The sequence below is a fragment of the Lithobates pipiens genome, unplaced genomic scaffold, assembly GCF_037356315.1.
Source record: "Lithobates pipiens isolate NorthernLeopardFrog02 unplaced genomic scaffold, aLitPip1_a1.2 Scaffold_19, whole genome shotgun sequence".
In the NCBI taxonomy this organism is placed as follows: Eukaryota; Metazoa; Chordata; class Amphibia; order Anura; family Ranidae; genus Lithobates; species Lithobates pipiens.
In genome coordinates this window covers 267,337,289-267,356,957 of record NW_027507764.1, presented here as the reverse complement: position 1 = coordinate 267,356,957, position 19,669 = coordinate 267,337,289, and the positions used below count along the sequence as shown (strand labels likewise).

The window sequence follows — 19,669 nt, the reverse complement described above, 5'->3', positions numbered from 1 at the left end:
CGCCCCGCCTCCCAGCCAAGAAAAAAAAAAAAAAAAAAAAAATTCTTGGATGAGGAGGACGGAGGGCGTCCCCCAGTGCGCATCGCAACTCCCGATCATGACAAAAAGGAATGCAGCAGTGCAGACGACACCAACACCACCCGACTGCATAGGTGCGTCAAGGACCTAATAGTGCAAAAAAAAAATTTTTTTTTTTTAAAAAAGATTTTGGAAAAAAAACAATAGAAGCTGCTAAATCTAAAACAATGATGAATAATAAGATACTAAAAACAATATGGTCCAAAAAGGAAAACAAATAAACATTGGCTTAAGTATACAAGACACCCGTCTTCCATCCCTTATATCAAATAGTAACATGATGGGAAAAGGGGAGGGGGAAATTTTGGGACTTTAAATGAGGTCATAGCCTCCATCCCTATCAGATATAAGATATAGAATTAAAAACAAGAGCTAAACGGGACTTTAAATGAAGTACGGGGTCTTTTATTGAAAAAAAAGGAGAAATATTGTTATGCGATTATATGATGCGACAAAATTACATGTATATTAAAGAGGTGCATAGACAGACACATTATTAACATTGACATTTTGTTTTATATAATCTTACTGACCAATACAGAGTAGGTTATAAAAGCGCACCTCCATTATATACATAAGACAACCAAATATGGAAATAAATTAAACAAATAATACAATGTAGGCAACAACTTTGAATCTATGACTTCTTGGTTGTTGCAGTGGATTAGTAAAGAAAAAAAACAACAACATAGTTGATGCGATTTTACAAGGATTGATGCTAGTTGAAATTGGGGTACCAAAATACACAGCGATTATTGGCTCTACGCGTTTCGCGGCTTACTACCGCTCGTCAGGAGCAAGCTCGTGATTGGTCTGAAAATACAGAGTAGTGGTAAATTAATATTTGCAATGATGGAACATGGGGAGATTGAAATACCCCTACCTAGTGGTCACTTACACATAGCCATGCAGTCAAAAGTGCAGCGCCGAAAGCCTAGGCACCCAAAGCGATGATACGGGAGTTGAGGAGGCCCATCCAAGGGCGAGGAGGCCCACAGAATGCACACACAGGCAACCACCGGGACAACAAGGGCGTTTGGTAAGTGAAAACGAATATGGAAATATAAAACTGAGCCTAATGGGTGAAAAAATGCATAGTAAGAAGTACAGATAATCTGAGAATTGTGAAAGAAAAATGCGTTGAAAAAAGAAAATGTTGGGGTGGATGTGTGATAAGTGTAGGAGAGGGTTAGCGTGGGAAAAGGGGGGAGGGGGAAGAGGGCGGAAGAAAAAAGGGAAGGAGGGGGAAAGTGGCTGTGTGTGACATGACCCAGTATGAATACCAGGTGACAGAGTGAGTAGTAACAGAAAAAAGTAAAGAAAGAGGGACATATGGATTGATTGTGCAAAAATACCTTTTGTGTGGAAAAAACGCGAAAAGAGGTGACAGTGTATGGTAGGTGAATGGCCCCAGTTGTTCCGGTCCCGCCTGCCGCCAACCATGGACACAGCCAAACCGCCGTATGGGGGCCCCCAGCGTCACACACTCAAGGACACCAAATGGAAGAGTGAGCAACGCCAGACCCGGGATATATACACACTCCGAGTCAGCGTCCACACCCACACTCCAGGTGAAATGAGGATGTAAATCAACCTAGCCTGAAAGGCGGCACCCATAATAGTGATGCCGTACAAACGGTGGTGAAAATGTGACGCCGATACGCAGTGGGTGAACGCGCCCCGCCTCCCAGCCAAGAAAAAAAAAAAAAAAAAAAAAAATTCTTGGATGAGGAGGACGGAGGGCGTCCCCCAGTGCGCATCGCAACTCCCGATCATGACAAAAAGGAATGCAGCAGTGCAGACGACACCAACACCACCCGACTGCATAGGTGCGTCAAGGACCTAATAGTGCAAAAAAAAAAATTTTTTTTTTTTTAAAAAAGATTTTGGAAAAAAAACAATAGAAGCTGCTAAATCTAAAACAATGATGAATAATAAGATACTAAAAACAATATGGTCCAAAAAGGAAAACAAATAAACATTGGCTTAAGTATACAAGACACCCGTCTTCCATCCCTTATATCAAATAGTAACATGATGGGAAAAGGGGAGGGGGAAATTTTGGGACTTTAAATGAGGTCATAGCCTCCATCCCTATCAGATATAAGATATAGAATTAAAAACAAGAGCTAAACGGGACTTTAAATGAAGTACGGGGTCTTTTATTGAAAAAAAAGGAGAAATATTGTTATGCGATTATATGATGCGACAAAATTACATGTATATTAAAGAGGTGCATAGACAGACACATTATTAACATTGACATTTTGTTTTATATAATCTTACTGACCAATACAGAGTAGGTTATAAAAGCGCACCTCCATTATATACATAAGACAACCAAATATGGAAATAAATTAAACAAATAATACAATGTAGGCAACAACTTTGAATCTATGACTTCTTGGTTGTTGCAGTGGATTAGTAAAGAAAAAAAACAACATAGTTGATGCGATTTTACAAGGATTGATGCTAGTTGAAATTGGGGTACCAAAATACACAGCGATTATTGGCTCTACGCGTTTCGCGGCTTACTACCGCTCGTCAGGAGCAAGCTCGTGATTGGTCTGAAAATACAGAGTAGTGGTAAATTAATATTTGCAATGATGGAACATGGGGAGATTGAAATACCCCTACCTAGTGGTCACTTACACATAGCCATGCAGTCAAAAGTGCAGCGCCGAAAGCCTAGGCACCCAAAGCGATGATACGGGAGTTGAGGAGGCCCATCCAAGGGCGAGGAGGCCCACAGAATGCACACACAGGCAACCACCGGGACAACAAGGGCGTTTGGTAAGTGAAAACGAATATGGAAATATAAAACTGAGCCTAATGGGTGAAAAAATGCATAGTAAGAAGTACAGATAATCTGAGAATTGTGAAAGAAAAATGCGTTGAAAAAAGAAAATGTTGGGGTGGATGTGTGATAAGTGTAGGAGAGGGTTAGCGTGGGAAAAGGGGGGAGGGGGAAGAGGGCGGAAGAAAAAAGGGAAGGAGGGGGAAAGTGGCTGTGTGTGACATGACCCAGTATGAATACCAGGTGACAGAGTGAGTAGTAACAGAAAAAAGTAAAGAAAGAGGGACATATGGATTGATTGTGCAAAAATACCTTTTGTGTGGAAAAAACGCGAAAAGAGGTGACAGTGTATGGTAGGTGAATGGCCCCAGTTGTTCCGGTCCCGCCTGCCGCCAACCATGGACACAGCCAAACCGCCGTATGGGGGCCCCCAGCGTCACACACTCAAGGACACCAAATGGAAGAGTGAGCAACGCCAGACCCGGGATATATACACACTCCGAGTCAGCGTCCACACCCACACTCCAGGTGAAATGAGGATGTAAATCAACCTAGCCTGAAAGGCGGCACCCATAATAGTGATGCCGTACAAACGGTGGTGAAAATGTGACGCCGATACGCAGTGGGTGAACGCGCCCCGCCTCCCAGCCAAGAAAAAAAAAAAAAAAAAAAAAATTCTTGGATGAGGAGGACGGAGGGCGTCCCCCAGTGCGCATCGCAACTCCCGATCATGACAAAAAGGAATGCAGCAGTGCAGACGACACCAACACCACCCGACTGCATAGGTGCGTCAAGGACCTAATAGTGCAAAAAAAAAATTTTTTTTTTTTTAAAAAAGATTTTGGAAAAAAAACAATAGAAGCTGCTAAATCTAAAACAATGATGAATAATAAGATACTAAAAACAATATGGTCCAAAAAGGAAAACAAATAAACATTGGCTTAAGTATACAAGACACCCGTCTTCCATCCCTTATATCAAATAGTAACATGATGGGAAAAGGGGAGGGGGAAATTTTGGGACTTTAAATGAGGTCATAGCCTCCATCCCTATCAGATATAAGATATAGAATTAAAAACAAGAGCTAAACGGGACTTTAAATGAAGTACGGGGTCTTTTATTGAAAAAAAAGGAGAAATATTGTTATGCGATTATATGATGCGACAAAATTACATGTATATTAAAGAGGTGCATAGACAGACACATTATTAACATTGACATTTTGTTTTATATAATCTTACTGACCAATACAGAGTAGGTTATAAAAGCGCACCTCCATTATATACATAAGACAACCAAATATGGAAATAAATTAAACAAATAATACAATGTAGGCAACAACTTTGAATCTATGACTTCTTGGTTGTTGCAGTGGATTAGTAAAGAAAAAAAACAACAACATAGTTGATGCGATTTTACAAGGATTGATGCTAGTTGAAATTGGGGTACCAAAATACACAGCGATTATTGGCTCTACGCGTTTCGCGGCTTACTACCGCTCGTCAGGAGCAAGCTCGTGATTGGTCTGAAAATACAGAGTAGTGGTAAATTAATATTTGCAATGATGGAACATGGGGAGATTGAAATACCCCTACCTAGTGGTCACTTACACATAGCCATGCAGTCAAAAGTGCAGCGCCGAAAGCCTAGGCACCCAAAGCGATGATACGGGAGTTGAGGAGGCCCATCCAAGGGCGAGGAGGCCCACAGAATGCACACACAGGCAACCACCGGGACAACAAGGGCGTTTGGTAAGTGAAAACGAATATGGAAATATAAAACTGAGCCTAATGGGTGAAAAAATGCATAGTAAGAAGTACAGATAATCTGAGAATTGTGAAAGAAAAATGCGTTGAAAAAAGAAAATGTTGGGGTGGATGTGTGATAAGTGTAGGAGAGGGTTAGCGTGGGAAAAGGGGGGAGGGGGAAGAGGGCGGAAGAAAAAAGGGAAGGAGGGGGAAAGTGGCTGTGTGTGACATGACCCAGTATGAATACCAGGTGACAGAGTGAGTAGTAACAGAAAAAAGTAAAGAAAGAGGGACATATGGATTGATTGTGCAAAAATACCTTTTGTGTGGAAAAAACGCGAAAAGAGGTGACAGTGTATGGTAGGTGAATGGCCCCAGTTGTTCCGGTCCCGCCTGCCGCCAACCATGGACACAGCCAAACCGCCGTATGGGGGCCCCCAGCGTCACACACTCAAGGACACCAAATGGAAGAGTGAGCAACGCCAGACCCGGGATATATACACACTCCGAGTCAGCGTCCACACCCACACTCCAGGTGAAATGAGGATGTAAATCAACCTAGCCTGAAAGGCGGCACCCATAATAGTGATGCCGTACAAACGGTGGTGAAAATGTGACGCCGATACGCAGTGGGTGAACGCGCCCCGCCTCCCAGCCAAGAAAAAAAAAAAAAAAAAAAAAAAATTCTTGGATGAGGAGGACGGAGGGCGTCCCCCAGTGCGCATCGCAACTCCCGATCATGACAAAAAGGAATGCAGCAGTGCAGACGACACCAACACCACCCGACTGCATAGGTGCGTCAAGGACCTAATAGTGCAAAAAAAAAATTTTTTTTTTTTAAAAAAGATTTTGGAAAAAAAACAATAGAAGCTGCTAAATCTAAAACAATGATGAATAATAAGATACTAAAAACAATATGGTCCAAAAAGGAAAACAAATAAACATTGGCTTAAGTATACAAGACACCCGTCTTCCATCCCTTATATCAAATAGTAACATGATGGGAAAAGGGGAGGGGGAAATTTTGGGACTTTAAATGAGGTCATAGCCTCCATCCCTATCAGATATAAGATATAGAATTAAAAACAAGAGCTAAACGGGACTTTAAATGAAGTACGGGGTCTTTTATTGAAAAAAAAGGAGAAATATTGTTATGCGATTATATGATGCGACAAAATTACATGTATATTAAAGAGGTGCATAGACAGACACATTATTAACATTGACATTTTGTTTTATATAATCTTACTGACCAATACAGAGTAGGTTATAAAAGCGCACCTCCATTATATACATAAGACAACCAAATATGGAAATAAATTAAACAAATAATACAATGTAGGCAACAACTTTGAATCTATGACTTCTTGGTTGTTGCAGTGGATTAGTAAAGAAAAAAAACAACAACATAGTTGATGCGATTTTACAAGGATTGATGCTAGTTGAAATTGGGGTACCAAAATACACAGCGATTATTGGCTCTACGCGTTTCGCGGCTTACTACCGCTCGTCAGGAGCAAGCTCGTGATTGGTCTGAAAATACAGAGTAGTGGTAAATTAATATTTGCAATGATGGAACATGGGGAGATTGAAATACCCCTACCTAGTGGTCACTTACACATAGCCATGCAGTCAAAAGTGCAGCGCCGAAAGCCTAGGCACCCAAAGCGATGATACGGGAGTTGAGGAGGCCCATCCAAGGGCGAGGAGGCCCACAGAATGCACACACAGGCAACCACCGGGACAACAAGGGCGTTTGGTAAGTGAAAACGAATATGGAAATATAAAACTGAGCCTAATGGGTGAAAAAATGCATAGTAAGAAGTACAGATAATCTGAGAATTGTGAAAGAAAAATGCGTTGAAAAAAGAAAATGTTGGGGTGGATGTGTGATAAGTGTAGGAGAGGGTTAGCGTGGGAAAAGGGGGGAGGGGGAAGAGGGCGGAAGAAAAAAGGGAAGGAGGGGGAAAGTGGCTGTGTGTGACATGACCCAGTATGAATACCAGGTGACAGAGTGAGTAGTAACAGAAAAAAGTAAAGAAAGAGGGACATATGGATTGATTGTGCAAAAATACCTTTTGTGTGGAAAAAACGCGAAAAGAGGTGACAGTGTATGGTAGGTGAATGGCCCCAGTTGTTCCGGTCCCGCCTGCCGCCAACCATGGACACAGCCAAACCGACGTATGGGGGCCCCCAGCGTCACACACTCAAGGACACCAAATGGAAGAGTGAGCAACGCCAGACCCGGGATATATACACACTCCGAGTCAGCGTCCACACCCACACTCCAGGTGAAATGAGGATGTAAATCAACCTAGCCTGAAAGGCGGCACCCATAATAGTGATGCCGTACAAACGGTGGTGAAAATGTGACGCCGATACGCAGTGGGTGAACGCGCCCCGCCTCCCAGCCAATTATCTGTACTTCTTACTATGCATTTTTTCACCCATTAGGCTCAGTTTTATATTTCCATATTCGTTTTCACTTACCAAACGCCCTTGTTGTCCCGGTGGTTGCCTGTGTGTGCATTCTGTGGGCCTCCTCGCCCTTGGATGGGCCTCCTCAACTCCCGTATCATCGCTTTGGGTGCCTAGGCTTTCGGCGCTGCACTTTTGACTGCATGGCTATGTGTAAGTGACCACTAGGTAGGGGTATTTCAATCTCCCCATGTTCCATCATTGCAAATATTAATTTACCACTACTCTGTATTTTCAGACCAATCACGAGCTTGCTCCTGACGAGCGGTAGTAAGCCGCGAAACGCGTAGAGCCAATAATCGCTGTGTATTTTGGTACCCCAATTTCAACTAGCATCAATCCTTGTAAAATCGCATCAACTATGTTGTTGTTTTTTTTCTTTACTAATCCACTGCAACAACCAAGAAGTCATAGATTCAAAGTTGTTGCCTACATTGTATTATTTGTTTAATTTATTTCCATATTTGGTTGTCTTATGTATATAATGGAGGTGCGCTTTTATAACCTACTCTGTATTGGTCAGTAAGATTATATAAAACAAAATGTCAATGTTAATAATGTGTCTGTCTATGCACCTCTTTAATATACATGTAATTTTGTCGCATCATATAATCGCATAACAATATTTCTCCTTTTTTTTCAATAAAAGACCCCGTACTTCATTTAAAGTCCCGTTTAGCTCTTGTTTTTAATTCTATATCTTATATCTGATAGGGATGGAGGCTATGACCTCATTTAAAGTCCCAAAATTTCCCCCTCCCCTTTTCCCATCATGTTACTATTTGATATAAGGGATGGAAGACGGGTGTCTTGTATACTTAAGCCAATGTTTATTTGTTTTCCTTTTTGGACCATATTGTTTTTAGTATCTTATTATTCATCATTGTTTTAGATTTAGCAGCTTCTATTGTTTTTTTTCCAAAATCTTTTTTAAAAAAAAAAAAAAATTTTTTTTTTGCACTATTAGGTCCTTGACGCACCTATGCAGTCGGGTGGTGTTGGTGTCGTCTGCACTGCTGCATTCCTTTTTGTCATGATCGGGAGTTGCGATGCGCACTGGGGGACGCCCTCCGTCCTCCTCATCCAAGAATTTTTTTTTTTTTTTTTTTTTTTTCTTGGCTGGGAGGCGGGGCGCGTTCACCCACTGCGTATCGGCGTCACATTTTCACCACCGTTTGTACGGCATCACTATTATGGGTGCCGCCTTTCAGGCTAGGTTGATTTACATCCTCATTTCACCTGGAGTGTGGGTGTGGACGCTGACTCGGAGTGTGTATATATCCCGGGTCTGGCGTTGCTCACTCTTCCATTTGGTGTCCTTGAGTGTGTGACGCTGGGGGCCCCCATACGGCGGTTTGGCTGTGTCCATGGTTGGCGGCAGGCGGGACCGGAACAACTGGGGCCATTCACCTACCATACACTGTCACCTCTTTTCGCGTTTTTTCCACACAAAAGGTATTTTTGCACAATCAATCCATATGTCCCTCTTTCTTTACTTTTTTCTGTTACTACTCACTCTGTCACCTGGTATTCATACTGGGTCATGTCACACACAGCCACTTTCCCCCTCCTTCCCTTTTTTCTTCCGCCCTCTTCCCCCTCCCCCCTTTTCCCACGCTAACCCTCTCCTACACTTATCACACATCCACCCCAACATTTTCTTTTTTCAACGCATTTTTCTTTCACAATTCTCAGATTATCTGTACTTCTTACTATGCATTTTTTCACCCATTAGGCTCAGTTTTATATTTCCATATTCGTTTTCACTTACCAAACGCCCTTGTTGTCCCGGTGGTTGCCTGTGTGTGCATTCTGTGGGCCTCCTCGCCCTTGGATGGGCCTCCTCAACTCCCGTATCATCGCTTTGGGTGCCTAGGCTTTCGGCGCTGCACTTTTGACTGCATGGCTATGTGTAAGTGACCACTAGGTAGGGGTATTTCAATCTCCCCATGTTCCATCATTGCAAATATTAATTTACCACTACTCTGTATTTTCAGACCAATCACGAGCTTGCTCCTGACGAGCGGTAGTAAGCCGCGAAACGCGTAGAGCCAATAATCGCTGTGTATTTTGGTACCCCAATTTCAACTAGCATCAATCCCTGTAAAATCGCATCAACTATGTTGTTGTTTTTTTTCTTTACTAATCCACTGCAACAACCAAGAAGTCATAGATTCAAAGTTGTTGCCTACATTGTATTATTTGTTTAATTTATTTCCATATTTGGTTGTCTTATGTATATAATGGAGGTGCGCTTTTATAACCTACTCTGTATTGGTCAGTAAGATTATATAAAACAAAATGTCAATGTTAATAATGTGTCTGTCTATGCACCTCTTTAATATACATGTAATTTTGTCGCATCATATAATCGCATAACAATATTTCTCCTTTTTTTTCAATAAAAGACCCCGTACTTCATTTAAAGTCCCGTTTAGCTCTTGTTTTTAATTCTATATCTTATATCTGATAGGGATGGAGGCTATGACCTCATTTAAAGTCCCAAAATTTCCCCCTCCCCTTTTCCCATCATGTTACTATTTGATATAAGGGATGGAAGACGGGTGTCTTGTATACTTAAGCCAATGTTTATTTGTTTTCCTTTTTGGACCATATTGTTTTTAGTATCTTATTATTCATCATTGTTTTAGATTTAGCAGCTTCTATTGTTTTTTTTCCAAAATCTTTTTTAAAAAAAAAAAAAATTTTTTTTTTGCACTATTAGGTCCTTGACGCACCTATGCAGTCGGGTGGTGTTGGTGTCGTCTGCACTGCTGCATTCCTTTTTGTCATGATCGGGAGTTGCGATGCGCACTGGGGGACGCCCTCCGTCCTCCTCATCCAAGAATTTTTTTTTTTTTTTTTTTTTTTCTTGGCTGGGAGGCGGGGCGCGTTCACCCACTGCGTATCGGCGTCACATTTTCACCACCGTTTGTACGGCATCACTATTATGGGTGCCGCCTTTCAGGCTAGGTTGATTTACATCCTCATTTCACCTGGAGTGTGGGTGTGGACGCTGACTCGGAGTGTGTATATATCCCGGGTCTGGCGTTGCTCACTCTTCCATTTGGTGTCCTTGAGTGTGTGACGCTGGGGGCCCCCATACGGCGGTTTGGCTGTGTCCATGGTTGGCGGCAGGCGGGACCGGAACAACTGGGGCCATTCACCTACCATACACTGTCACCTCTTTTCGCGTTTTTTCCACACAAAAGGTATTTTTGCACAATCAATCCATATGTCCCTCTTTCTTTACTTTTTTCTGTTACTACTCACTCTGTCACCTGGTATTCATACTGGGTCATGTCACACACAGCCACTTTCCCCCTCCTTCCCTTTTTTCTTCCGCCCTCTTCCCCCTCCCCCCTTTTCCCACGCTAACCCTCTCCTACACTTATCACACATCCACCCCAACATTTTCTTTTTTCAACGCATTTTTCTTTCACAATTCTCAGATTATCTGTACTTCTTACTATGCATTTTTTCACCCATTAGGCTCAGTTTTATATTTCCATATTCGTTTTCACTTACCAAACGCCCTTGTTGTCCCGGTGGTTGCCTGTGTGTGCATTCTGTGGGCCTCCTCGCCCTTGGATGGGCCTCCTCAACTCCCGTATCATCGCTTTGGGTGCCTAGGCTTTCGGCGCTGCACTTTTGACTGCATGGCTATGTGTAAGTGACCACTAGGTAGGGGTATTTCAATCTCCCCATGTTCCATCATTGCAAATATTAATTTACCACTACTCTGTATTTTCAGACCAATCACGAGCTTGCTCCTGACGAGCGGTAGTAAGCCGCGAAACGCGTAGAGCCAATAATCGCTGTGTATTTTGGTACCCCAATTTCAACTAGCATCAATCCTTGTAAAATCGCATCAACTATGTTGTTGTTTTTTTTCTTTACTAATCCACTGCAACAACCAAGAAGTCATAGATTCAAAGTTGTTGCCTACATTGTATTATTTGTTTAATTTATTTCCATATTTGGTTGTCTTATGTATATAATGGAGGTGCGCTTTTATAACCTACTCTGTATTGGTCAGTAAGATTATATAAAACAAAATGTCAATGTTAATAATGTGTCTGTCTATGCACCTCTTTAATATACATGTAATTTTGTCGCATCATATAATCGCATAACAATATTTCTCCTTTTTTTTCAATAAAAGACCCCGTACTTCATTTAAAGTCCCGTTTAGCTCTTGTTTTTAATTCTATATCTTATATCTGATAGGGATGGAGGCTATGACCTCATTTAAAGTCCCAAAATTTCCCCCTCCCCTTTTCCCATCATGTTACTATTTGATATAAGGGATGGAAGACGGGTGTCTTGTATACTTAAGCCAATGTTTATTTGTTTTCCTTTTTGGACCATATTGTTTTTAGTATCTTATTATTCATCATTGTTTTAGATTTAGCAGCTTCTATTGTTTTTTTTCCAAAATCTTTTTTAAAAAAAAAAAAATTTTTTTTTTGCACTATTAGGTCCTTGACGCACCTATGCAGTCGGGTGGTGTTGGTGTCGTCTGCACTGCTGCATTCCTTTTTGTCATGATCGGGAGTTGCGATGCGCACTGGGGGACGCCCTCCGTCCTCCTCATCCAAGAATTTTTTTTTTTTTTTTTTTTTTTCTTGGCTGGGAGGCGGGGCGCGTTCACCCACTGCGTATCGGCGTCACATTTTCACCACCGTTTGTACGGCATCACTATTATGGGTGCCGCCTTTCAGGCTAGGTTGATTTACATCCTCATTTCACCTGGAGTGTGGGTGTGGACGCTGACTCGGAGTGTGTATATATCCCGGGTCTGGCGTTGCTCACTCTTCCATTTGGTGTCCTTGAGTGTGTGACGCTGGGGGCCCCCATACGGCGGTTTGGCTGTGTCCATGGTTGGCGGCAGGCGGGACCGGAACAACTGGGGCCATTCACCTACCATACACTGTCACCTCTTTTCGCGTTTTTTCCACACAAAAGGTATTTTTGCACAATCAATCCATATGTCCCTCTTTCTTTACTTTTTTCTGTTACTACTCACTCTGTCACCTGGTATTCATACTGGGTCATGTCACACACAGCCACTTTCCCCCTCCTTCCCTTTTTTCTTCCGCCCTCTTCCCCCTCCCCCCTTTTCCCACGCTAACCCTCTCCTACACTTATCACACATCCACCCCAACATTTTCTTTTTTCAACGCATTTTTCTTTCACAATTCTCAGATTATCTGTACTTCTTACTATGCATTTTTTCACCCATTAGGCTCAGTTTTATATTTCCATATTCGTTTTCACTTACCAAACGCCCTTGTTGTCCCGGTGGTTGCCTGTGTGTGCATTCTGTGGGCCTCCTCGCCCTTGGATGGGCCTCCTCAACTCCCGTATCATCGCTTTGGGTGCCTAGGCTTTCGGCGCTGCACTTTTGACTGCATGGCTATGTGTAAGTGACCACTAGGTAGGGGTATTTCAATCTCCCCATGTTCCATCATTGCAAATATTAATTTACCACTACTCTGTATTTTCAGACCAATCACGAGCTTGCTCCTGACGAGCGGTAGTAAGCCGCGAAACGCGTAGAGCCAATAATCGCTGTGTATTTTGGTACCCCAATTTCAACTAGCATCAATCCTTGTAAAATCGCATCAACTATGTTGTTGTTTTTTTTCTTTACTAATCCACTGCAACAACCAAGAAGTCATAGATTCAAAGTTGTTGCCTACATTGTATTATTTGTTTAATTTATTTCCATATTTGGTTGTCTTATGTATATAATGGAGGTGCGCTTTTATAACCTACTCTGTATTGGTCAGTAAGATTATATAAAACAAAATGTCAATGTTAATAATGTGTCTGTCTATGCACCTCTTTAATATACATGTAATTTTGTCGCATCATATAATCGCATAACAATATTTCTCCTTTTTTTTCAATAAAAGACCCCGTACTTCATTTAAAGTCCCGTTTAGCTCTTGTTTTTAATTCTATATCTTATAATCCGAGATAACTGGCTTTATAATCAACCACACTATACTGGCTAGCCCATGGTTGGATGATATAAACCACAGGGGAGCATCCCAAGCCACGAATGAACTGGGAGCACAAATGAAACCTGGTTAATGAAATATGCCATGGGGCGAGTAACACTTGAGCTCAAAAATACAATACGTCTCGAGCCGCGACACCCCCCTGAGGCACGAATCACCCCTTCAATGGGGAACAAACTTATTTATTATCTGAAATTGTGTGCCATTAGGATCTCTATTATGGTGTTCCAAATAATGGCGTGTAACACTGTGCTTGATGCAACCTTGTTTTATCTTGGATATGTGTTTGTTGACTCTGATGGAAAAAGTCATATTTACATAGTTACATAGTTAGTAAGGGTGAATAAAGACACCAGTCCACCCAGTTCAACCTGAGCGAGTGTCAACAATTGTTCCTATCCTTGTACATTACACACTCACATTGGTCCCTACCCTCAAGGAGCCCACAATACAAGGTCCCCATTCATATACTAAGTCCTAATCGTATGACCCACATATTGCTTTTTGCATGGGCATGTGATCAAGTACACTATAAACTTAGTGGCACATGTGGTGAAGTGCTTTATGTTATAGCTCTGCATAGTGACCACAGAAACAAAAGTGGTAGATTTATGTCTACCACATACATTGTGTAAACACACATTGCACTTCCTGCATGAAAAATAGCCCTTGCAATCCTGAAAAAAAGGAAACTGCATGTGGGGGGTCCAAGGTGTTAGGGGCAATCTCACCCTGAATGGAGTGGGCACCCCAAAAGATGATGCCAGCCTGCTCATTCAGCAAGATTTTCCAGTGTCTGTTTAAAATCTTTTTGATCTCTCTATGTTGTGTAGAGTAAGAGGTGAAAAAACACTTGAATTTATTGTCCTTTACTGCTGTAGGACGATCATCCAAAAGGGAAGTTCGTTCTACTTGAGTGACCGCTTAACTGTCCGCATACAGTTCATTGGCTCTGTATCTCTTCTCCAAAAATCTCACCTTTATAGTCTGGTATTGTAACAAAAAAATCGCTGACATTGGTACAATTCTGTCTAAAGGTGGAGAAACTGGCCCCCAGGAACATACTTCAACCACTGGCTGTGGTGACAGCTGTCCACTGGGATATACCCATTTCTATCAGTTGGCTTAAAGTGTGTTATTTCAGGGTTATACCATGACCATTGTTGTTCAATGCAATCATAAAGCTCTCACGGGACTCTGTATCACCCCTCCAGAGGAGAAGGATGTCATCTATGTACTTGGCCCACAGGATCAACTACGGTCTCTTGGGGGCATAGACAACATCCTCCTCCCATTGGGCCATAAATAGATTAGCCAAACTGGGGGCATTTTTAGCCCCCATGGCTACCCCCTTGATTTCAGAATAAAACACACTCTAAAACCAGACGTAGTTGTGTCCAGTGACAAAGTGCAATAGCTCCATAATGAAGTTGCTATGAATCAGGGGTAGGTAGGGTGGAGTCCCTGGACAATGCCAACTCAACCGCCTCAAGGCCCAAGTTGTGTGGAATGGACATATACATTGTGGAAACATCCGCTGTGATCAAAAGAAGGCCATCTTTGTACTTAACACCCTCCAACGATTTAATAGTGTCCCGGGTATCTTTAAGATAAGACGGGACCTGATTGACCAGTGGTTGAAGGTAGAAATCTAGGTACCATCCAATCTACTCCTAGACTAGTGCACAGTCCCCTGCAGCTGCCAGAGTGGCAAAACCTGCCTCCTTGCCCACGGCTATTCCTGCCATAGCCCCAGCATCAGGCATGCAGAGTTATTTGAACCCATCATCAGCCACTTGCTCCTTGACGATGCACAGCCATTATTCGATTCAGATGTTGGTTCTGACTCTGAGGTTGAGGATGGCAGGAACATGAGCCTACAGAGAGGGAAGAACACTGTTACACAATTTGGCAGTCGTTCCCCCAGCCAAAATATATTGGTAATGAGGATGGAGGAGATGGTGATGATGATGAGGACACTGAATCGATTTGGATGCTTGAAATATCTGAGGAGGAAAGTGAGGGTAAGGCACAACCCCAATGAGGCAGCCATTATGGAAGCGTAGAGAGCAGCCACCCTATTCCATCAGATTGTGAGGCTGTTATCTCCTGGCCCACTTCCCACAGCACAGCTGTCTGGACCTTTTTTAGTACATGTGCAGTTGATCGCACTGTTGCTATTTGCAAATGTCTCAAGTGCATCAAGCGTGGCAAAAATGCCAACCATTTGGGTACCACATGCTTGACAAGGCATTTAACCTCCCACCACTCAACCCGCTGGCAAGAGCACCTAAAAGCCCCACAAAAGGGGCAAAAATCTGTCCCTCTTCCTTACTCACCCCAGTCTATCCCTGCTATACCTTGTGACCTCTCAGCAGCCTCCACGGACAGGGATGATGGTATAGCGCAGGGTGTTCCAGGTACTTGCAGCATATCTGCCAGCAGCATACCACCAACTGTAATCTATAGCCAGAAAATGTATCTGCCCCATCTGCTGCAGTGCAAAAAAAATACAGTCCCTGTCAAACAGGTGTGGAAAAATTGTTCTTTGAGTGTTTATTATGCCCATGAAACCTACACCAAAAACATTCTTCCAGATGAAATCAACACCCACAACCCTGGGCAGCCTAGAAGTCCTGCAGAGATTCCACATCCCAAAAACTCTTAATCGGCCACATCGACATCAGGGGCGTCATAGCTGCTGGTAATCTAGGACTGATTAATTTTGATAAAAGTCAGACGGTCCACAGAGTCGGTGGACAGACATGTTCTATGACCAGTAACAAAACCTCCAACAGCACTGAATGCCCATTCGGAAAGAATGCTGGATGCTGCTCAATAGCATACTGGGCAAGCTCTGGCCAGTGGTCTATTCTCATGACCCAGTAAGCCAGTGGATTGTCGACTGGAAATCTCTTCATCTCTGTTTTTGCCCCTAGATAATCATCCACCATATGATGCAGAAACTGTCGATGGGATGTGGAAGCTGACAGCCCTGGGTGGTGAGGACTAAATAAATTCAGAAATGCATCACTTTGGCAGCCACCTTCTCCACCACTCCTCTCTTGACCAACATAAGCCTCAAAACTACATTTTCCATGACACTGTAACCTAACAGAGTTGGGAAAAGCTTTTGATAAACTTCTCTTTAAGGTGACCTCAAGAGATTTAATCTTCTGCACTCTCTGTGGGGACATAATGAGTTCTGAAACTTTCCCCTTATAACGGCGGCCAAGGAGGGTTGCCAACCAATAGTGATCCTTTACCTTTACGTGACATATTCTTGGGTCCTTTCGCAGGCTTAGAAACATGATGGGGCTCATGCACCTCAAATTTGCGGAGGCATGAGACGAAGACTCCTCTGGGTCACTGAGGATTACAGTATCTAGAACTGCCTCCTTTCAGTCACGTATTACTTCCAAGGGTTCTGGGGATTGGATACCATCTCTTACTGTTTGATGTATGTCTTCCTCTACTTCAATGCCTCCGAAACTGACAGAAACCGCCAGAATCCTCCTTCTCCTCTCTCTCCTCTTGTGTGTTCTGTGGCTGGGGGAACATGACTGCCAATTTGTTGTTCATTAGTGTTCTCTCCTCTCTGTAGGCTCATGTTTCTACCTTTGTCAACCTTGTCAGAACCAACATCAGAATCAAGTAATGCCTGTGCATCGTCAAGAAGCAAGTGGCTGACGCTGTATTCAAATAACTGCGCTGACTCCTCCATGCATGATTCTGGGGCTATGGCAGTTGACTAATTTCAATATAGTGCAATAAAACTGCACCAATGTACTTCAATATACTGCCGTAAAAGTTCCCTGACACACTTCAATATACTGCAGTAAAACTGCACAGACCCACTTCACTGACACTGCAGTAAAACTGCATGGACACACTACACTGATGCTGCACTATCACTATATTCACACTACACTGACAATAGCAATGAAGAGCTCTGTTCTAGCTATGTTCACTCAAACCTCACACTGCAAATGGCTCCTCTGGGAAAGTAACCTTTTATAGTGTGGGGTGGGTCTATAAGCAATGAGCCATGATTGAACTAAGTCATTATTACTTTCTCCAAACATGGCTCTGACAGTGCTCTGTGCCCTGATTGGGGGAAGCCTTCATTGCTTCAGCCAAACAAGGCTTAGAATGCACTGTACAGCATGCAGTGCATTTTGGGGCATTTAGCAGACCGAAGAAATGGTCGAATGCCCTGACAATTCAGGTGTTTATCGAATGGGCGAACAGCCAATGTTCGGGCCCAACGTTTGCACTGCCTGAACTATTCACCTAACACTACTGGTAAGGATTTGACCCTTTTTTAAACATAGGCACCACACTGGCCTTATGCCAAACCAATGGTTCTATGCCAGTCACTAAAGAGTCCCTAAGAATTAGAAACAATGGCTGTGAAATGACAGAGCTCAATTATTTTAGGATCCGAGGGTGTATTTAATCTTGTCTTGCTTTAATCACCTTTATTCTCTCTTATGTACACACGACCGGACTTTCTGGCAGACTAGGTCTATTGGACAATCTGATCGTGTGTGGGCTAGTCCGATCGTTTAAAAAAAAAAAAAAATCAGACGGACCCAGAAATAGAACATGTTTCAAATCTATCTGACAGACTCAATTCCGATGGACTAAAATTGGGAAAACCATTTGTCTGTGTGCTGGTCTGATGGACCAAATATGACGCAAGGGAAGCTATTGGCTACTGGATATTGAACTTCCTTGTTTAGCCTCGTTTACGCCATCACGTTCAAAACAAACGGACTTTCGAACGGACTTAGTCCGGTCATGTTTGGCCAAGTCCATTAATTTGGAAAGTCTATCGGAACGTCCGTTGGGAAGACCATCGGATCTAGTCTGCCGGAAAGTCCGGTCGTGTGTACGCGGCATAAGGCTTGATTCACACCTAAGCATTTTTAGTGCTTTTTGCATTTTTCAGATTTGAGACCTGACTTTTTTTACTATGAATATATTTGAAGAATTTCTTTGTGTTTGTCTTACTCTTTTTCCATCTGTCGTTCATTTAGAATTTTTGTGGCCTTGATTTCCTTTTGATGTATTCTGTAATAATAGCAGTGTTCCTTCATTTTTATATTTTTTAAAAAGGTCTTTTCTAATAATTTTTAGCTTTTTTAACTTTGGCCATGAGCTGCATAGGTTTTATTTTTAACCTTTTCAACTTGATGCCCATGGGAATATATTTTGCTGTGTGTTTGCATACAGTCCTTTTGAAGAATTTTGATTTCCTTTCTGTGTTCATTGGTGCCGATATTACCTTCCAATCTAAGATTTGGAGAGCAGCCCTCCGCCTTGGAAAATGTGCTCTCTTAAAGTTAAAGTGTTACTAAACCCAGGACCCTGCATTCACTATATCCGGTCTCCCACGGTACACAGAACATGGAAATGCAATTATTTTAGTAAATATAAACTGCTAAATACCTTTTCTCATCAGCAGTATATAGCAGTCTTTTGAATTCTATCAGTGTCTGGCCCAGCACTGGTTAACCACATGCCGACCGGGCCATATCCGAAAGATGGCTACAGCGCGGTCAGCTTATTCTGGAAGGGAGTCTATGGACGTCCTCCCAGAATCTTGATCCCGTGCGCCCCCTGGGGCATCACGGTAAATAACAGCTGACAGCGGCCGTTTACCACGTGATCGCTCCGTCAAAAGACGGAGCGTTCACTTGTAAGCAAACCGGCGTCACGTCCGTTTCCTCTCTCCCCTCTCTGTACCTATTGGTACAGTGCGAGGGGAGAGATCGGGTGCGGCAGGCACTGTGGGCTGGATGTATACTGCCCACAGCAATTATATGTGCCCATTCCAGCCCATCCATCCCATCCATGCTCAGAAATACTCTCCCATCCATACTCAGAAATACTCTCCCATCCATCCCCTCCATGCTCAGAAATTCTCATCCATCCATCCCAGCCATGCTCAGAAATACTCATCCATCCATCCTACCCATCCATACTCATCCACGCTCAGCAATACTCATCCATCAATCCTCAGCCATCCAAAGCATAATTAGATTTGAAATGTATGCCCCTAGAATGCCTGATGGTGTGTATGTGACCAGGCTGTGTAAAAGTCTCACACATGTGGTATTGCCGTACATAGGAGGAGTAGGAGAATCTATTTTGATGCAGATGCAGTTTGAAGTGAAATATTTAACAGAGGAATAATTATTACTGCTAAATGTGAGAGCTTGCTCCTGGTTGTTAGGGAGCTTTTATCCTTCCAGTATGTGCTTGTTGTTTACAGCTTACACTAAATGAAATCATGTTATGGTTACTCTTTCCCAGATGTTCTTTTATATGAATATCAGTAATAAGCTCTGCATGCTTTGAAATTACAATTTGCCAGGTCCAACAGAGCATCCTTTTTTAGTTGGGGGTCTATGAACTGTAATATCCAATCAGAGGCGTATCTAGTGAAAATGGGGCCTTTGGCAAGCATTGAAACTGTAAAAACATTTGAAACCCATCTCAAAACTACAAGTCAAGCTCTTTTAAATCTTTCA

General features: G+C 42.7%; 8 long non-coding RNA genes across 8 annotated transcripts; 4 read left to right on the top strand and 4 right to left on the bottom strand.

Moving 5' to 3' along the window:
* Positions 1-467: 467 nt before the first annotated feature.
* On the bottom strand, positions 468-1,673 carry LOC143998284 (uncharacterized). The gene is made up of 3 exons (XR_013277824.1): positions 1,434-1,673; positions 977-1,153; positions 468-891 (listed from the first exon to the last, which is right to left on the bottom strand). It is a non-coding gene; the product is annotated as an uncharacterized LOC143998284 (long non-coding RNA).
* Positions 1,674-2,528: 855 nt separating this feature from the next.
* Positions 2,529-3,434, bottom strand: LOC143998283 (uncharacterized). The gene is made up of 3 exons (XR_013277823.1): positions 3,188-3,434; positions 2,731-2,907; positions 2,529-2,645 (listed from the first exon to the last, which is right to left on the bottom strand). It is a non-coding gene; the product is annotated as an uncharacterized LOC143998283 (long non-coding RNA).
* A 542-nt stretch (positions 3,435-3,976) lies between these two features.
* LOC143998282 (uncharacterized) lies at positions 3,977-5,189 on the bottom strand. Its single transcript, XR_013277822.1, has 3 exons — positions 4,943-5,189; positions 4,486-4,662; positions 3,977-4,400 (listed from the first exon to the last, which is right to left on the bottom strand). It is a non-coding gene; the product is annotated as an uncharacterized LOC143998282 (long non-coding RNA).
* Positions 5,190-5,732: 543 nt separating this feature from the next.
* LOC143998281 (uncharacterized) lies at positions 5,733-6,811 on the bottom strand. Its single transcript, XR_013277821.1, has 3 exons — positions 6,699-6,811; positions 6,242-6,418; positions 5,733-6,156 (listed from the first exon to the last, which is right to left on the bottom strand). It is a non-coding gene; the product is annotated as an uncharacterized LOC143998281 (long non-coding RNA).
* A 235-nt stretch (positions 6,812-7,046) lies between these two features.
* On the top strand, positions 7,047-7,763 carry LOC143998280 (uncharacterized). Its single transcript, XR_013277820.1, has 2 exons — positions 7,047-7,254; positions 7,340-7,763. It is a non-coding gene; the product is annotated as an uncharacterized LOC143998280 (long non-coding RNA).
* Positions 7,764-8,307: 544 nt separating this feature from the next.
* LOC143998279 (uncharacterized) lies at positions 8,308-9,194 on the top strand. The gene is made up of 3 exons (XR_013277819.1): positions 8,308-8,556; positions 8,837-9,013; positions 9,099-9,194. It is a non-coding gene; the product is annotated as an uncharacterized LOC143998279 (long non-coding RNA).
* An 870-nt stretch (positions 9,195-10,064) lies between these two features.
* Positions 10,065-11,279, top strand: LOC143998278 (uncharacterized). Its single transcript, XR_013277818.1, has 3 exons — positions 10,065-10,313; positions 10,594-10,770; positions 10,856-11,279. It is a non-coding gene; the product is annotated as an uncharacterized LOC143998278 (long non-coding RNA).
* A 541-nt stretch (positions 11,280-11,820) lies between these two features.
* Positions 11,821-13,035, top strand: LOC143998277 (uncharacterized). Its single transcript, XR_013277817.1, has 3 exons — positions 11,821-12,069; positions 12,350-12,526; positions 12,612-13,035. It is a non-coding gene; the product is annotated as an uncharacterized LOC143998277 (long non-coding RNA).
* The last annotated feature ends 6,634 nt before the right edge of the window (positions 13,036-19,669 follow it).